General features: G+C 44.3%; 1 non-coding gene across 1 annotated transcript; it reads right to left on the bottom strand.

Annotated features, from left to right (window-relative positions):
* Nucleotides 1-3,837: 3,837 nt before the first annotated feature.
* Nucleotides 3,838-3,911, bottom strand: TRNAV-AAC (transfer RNA valine (anticodon AAC)). The gene has a single exon. It is a non-coding gene; the product is annotated as a tRNA-Val (tRNA).
* Nucleotides 3,912-4,426: the final 515 nt, after the last annotated feature.

The raw sequence follows: 4,426 nt of genomic DNA, 5'->3' as shown, positions 1-4,426 counted from the left end.
TTAGATTTCAGAAGATACACACGGCAGTATCTAGTGGAGTCATCAATTAACGTCATGAAATATTTCTTTCCACCTTTTGTCAACACACCATTCATTTCACATAGATCTGAATGTATGAGCTCTAGTGGTGCAAGATTTCTTATTTCCGCAGTCGTGTGAGACTTACGAGATTGCTTAGCTTGCACACACACTTGACACTTAGATCCCTTGACGGTGGTGAAACTAGGGATTAAGTTCAACTTCGCTAGTTGCGACATGCAACCAAAGTTAACATGACAAAGACGTGAATGCCACACACTGGATTCACTATTGTTGCAAATATGATTAACAACTTTATTGCAAACGTCTGATAAGGATAAACGAAACAAGCCTCCTGACTCACAGCCTTTACCAACAAAGGTTCCATACTTGGATATTACAAATTTATTCAACTCAAAGACAAGCTTGTAGCCATCTCTACACAGAAGAGATCCGCTAACAAGATTTTTATTGACGGAGGGGACATAATGCACGTTCTTCAGCCGCACGATCTTTCCCGAAGTAAACTTCAGATCGACCGTGCCAACACCACGAACAGAAGCACTTGAACTGTTGCCCATCAGCACGGTTGAAGTCCCCGTGGTCTGATAAGACGAAAACATGGAAATATCACCGCATACATGCACATTAGCACCCGTGTCAATAACCAGTCAGGAGAATGACATACTGAAAGAATAGTGGGAAATATACCATACCCAGCATCCTTCATGTCAGTGTCTCCAATGACAACATTAGCGGTCTTGCCGCCTTTCCCAGGATGACGCTTGTCATAGCGATTAGGGCAACTAGGAGCCCAATGATCAGGATCCCCACACACATGACAAGCACCTTTCTTCTTGCCATTCTTCTTCTTGAAGTTCGTGTGTTGCACAACCTTGTTCTTCTCATTAAACTTTGCTTTTCCATCAAACTTGCCCTTGTTCTTGAACTTGTGGGGCTAGAAGTTCTGCTTCTGTACCACATTGGCACTAGATCCTCCCTCAATACCTCGAGCACGTGTGTCCTTTGCTCTCGCCTTTTCTTCCACATCAAGAGTGCCAATGAGATCCGGGACGGAAAACTCCTGCCTCTTATGCTTCAGCAAGGTAGCAAAGTTCCTCCATGAAGGAGGAAGCTTAGTGATGATACCTCCGGCAACAAACTTGTCCGGTAGCATACAACTGAAGTGCTCAAATTCTCTAGCAAATGACTGTATCTCATGAGCTTGCTCAACCACGGAGCGCTCTTCAGTCATCCTGTAATCATAGAATTGCTCCATGATGTACAGCTCAGTGCCAGCATCCGAGACCCCAAACTTGGCCTCGAGTGCATCCCACATATCTTTTCCATTATCAATTGACGCATAAGCATCAACTATGTTCTCACCAAGAACACTCAAGAGAGCAGCCTTAAACAGAGTATCCATTTTCTGAAAAGCTTGTGCCTGTTGAGCATCAGGCTCTCCTTCAGGTTTGCCGAGAGTGGCGTCATAGAAACTCATGGTTTGAAACCATAAGGCTGCTCTCACGCGCCACCTCTTATAGTGGATACCCTCAAACATAGGAGGTCTCATGGAAGCAGCAAAACCACTCGGGGTAAATTGCCTATAATAAGGTTTTTGAATTGTTGGAAATATGAGCAATTTACCGGATGATTTTATTAACAGAAATACTAGATAAAGCATGACTAATATAGTAGAGATAAAACAAGTCATGTGTTCTGACAGAGAGAAGGAAAATAGCTTCGGCATATATGAACCGTAGCTTATCATATCTATAGCAGACAGTAGAACTAGTTGCATATATGAGGTAGAACCTAACATATTTAGGGCAAGTACTAGTACGAGAAACTGTGGCAGGATATCTAACAGAAAGAAGAACACATACGGGATAGCAGCAGCAGTAGCACTAGACTTGGGGTCGGTGTCCTCGCCAGCCATGTCGTCGAGGAGGTTGTCGACGTCGGGGAAGAAATCGTCGTCGGGGAAGTAGTCGTTGGAGTCCGGGGCGTCCGTGACGAAGGAGTCAGTCAGTAGTCGCGCAGAACGCTCCCCAAAAACCTTATCACCCTTCTCCCATACAGGACTCAAAAAGGTGCGGTTCCGGAGGCCTACTGTCCCGACCTGCGGTGCATGCCGCAAGCCGGGATGAGAAAGACAGCAGCAGCTCAGAGATTGGAACCGGTGGCGAGAGGAAGGAGAAGTTCTGGTGCGTCTCTCTGAGAGGAGCGACCTCCCTTTTATAGGCGTAAGAGAAGAAGGCGTGAGGCTGCGCCGGGAGCTGAAGGGAACGCGGGAGATGAAACGAACAGACAGCAACCGAAGGGGGCAGCGTTCGTATTCAATATCCACTACAGCAAAAACTTTCCAGCTCCCGAGTGACCTTTCGTATACCCGTAGTGCGTGGCAAAAATTTAGACATCGGCTCATTCCCGCAACCCGCGGCGCGGCGCGTCGTGCCGAGGCGGGCGGCGGCGGAGGAGCGCGCGTGGATATCCCTCTTGTTCTCATGCTCGTACAAATGGGGAAAGAACCTCCCTTATAAGGAGGTCCAACTCCCACTAAACTAGTAATGTGTGACTAAACTTTAGTAGTATCCCTTGCCTTGCACAGATGAGCTAAGTGGGCCTCTAGGATTTATTAGGAATTTCTGAAATAGTTATTGGACTGCCCAAAATGGACTAAATTCCAGCATCCATAACATCAAAAATTGACGTGAGGGAGAAAAATTGTGACAACTCAGTTGTACACGGCATGCTAGCGCGTTCATCAACAGCATCCATCTTTCACCGAAGAAACAAAAAATGAAAACGAAAAAGAATCTTGTGTATTTTTTTTCCTTTTGTATAGTAGCAGATGACTTTATTGTTATGTAGCTGTTGCATGATGATTTGCGCACACATCACATCACATAAAGTCGGAAACAGTGACAAAAAAGATTCCAACAAAGACAAATATTTGCAAGCAAAGATAGCGAATGGGAAACTAGACAAGGACGAAGATTTATTGGTGTATTGTGTGGATGGCTCCTATGAGCAAAGATGATTTTCCTACTTGCTCCTTGTGATGATTTTTCTTCTCATCATAAGATGGATATACGACTTTTATCCCCGTTTATACTCCCATGGCTTTAAACGTCGCAAACCCTGACAACGATCAATTAAGTGAGGTGGCCAGTATTTCATATGGCGTCTTGGTTGATCCATGCATGCCAGCCGTTATTTTCGTATCCAGGTATAGAGAAGGGAGGGATACCACGAAAAACATAGTTCTTCTTCCAAAAGATAGTGTCCTCGGTCCAAAAAAATTGAACAAAATTTGGCTATGTGCATCCTGTGATACAGAAGTCGAGAGTGATTATTTTCTCTTGGAGGGCTTAGATCGGGTATATATAGTTGCCATTAATTACCCGCTTGCGCATATGCTTTTCATCACTATGTAGCTGTTGCAAGATGATTTGCATACCCATCCCATCACAGACACAATGACAAAAAGGCTGCAACAGCTACGAATACTTCCAAACGTCGACAGTCAAATGAGAATCTTGATAGCCAAGAATTTTGCTGATGGCTCCAACGAACAAAGATGGCTTTACCTCTGGTTCATATTATCAGTATAAGAAAGGCAAAAAAAAAAAGAGCTCCAGTGATCTGCTTACTCTTTTCATCACATCACAAGGGAGATACCGTGCAAGCCATATTCAGTTTGAGCGTCCAGCAATATGTAACACGACAAAATATGAATTTCGCACCCGACAAAATATAACACGACCTGTATGGGCCATTCTTTTTTTCCTTTGGTAAAAATCTGAAAAAAACAAATGGCTTCGCCCAGGTTCGAACCGGAGACCTTTAGTGTGTTAGACTGACGTGATAACCAACTACACCACGAAACCAGTTGACTTCTTGATCGGTAAAGCTTATAAGATCGGTATAAGCGTCCAGCAATCTCCAAAGACATGCACAACATCATTCACTGTTGGTCCACTATTTTTACGAGACGGTTGTCCTTTAAATTTTGGGGGCAGCTACGCGTCCGCCGGCGGATCGTTTTAAAAGATCGGTCGGGTCGCCAGCCATCGGATCTGGTGCATGGAGTGGCCAGCGGCACTCTTCATTATTGCAACACAAGCCTTGTTGCAAAAATATTTTGCAACCAGCATCGCCCTCCATTATTGCAACGCATGCCTTGTTGCACATTTTTTTTACACCCTTCATTATTGCAACACAAGCCTTATTGCGGAATTTTTTTGCAACCGAGATCTTGTTGCAGATTTTATTTTTTTGCAACTAGCAACGTCCTCCATTATTGCAACACAAGCCTTGTTGCAGAATTTTTTCGCACCATAGATTTTGTTGCAGAATTCTTTTGCCATGTTATTGAAGAAGGAGCTTTTGCAACACACAGGAT

This window comes from Triticum aestivum, chromosome 3A, assembly GCF_018294505.1.
Source record: "Triticum aestivum cultivar Chinese Spring chromosome 3A, IWGSC CS RefSeq v2.1, whole genome shotgun sequence".
Lineage (NCBI taxonomy): Eukaryota > Viridiplantae > Streptophyta > Magnoliopsida > Poales > Poaceae > Triticum > Triticum aestivum.
This window is presented reverse-complemented; position numbering and strand designations above follow the sequence as displayed.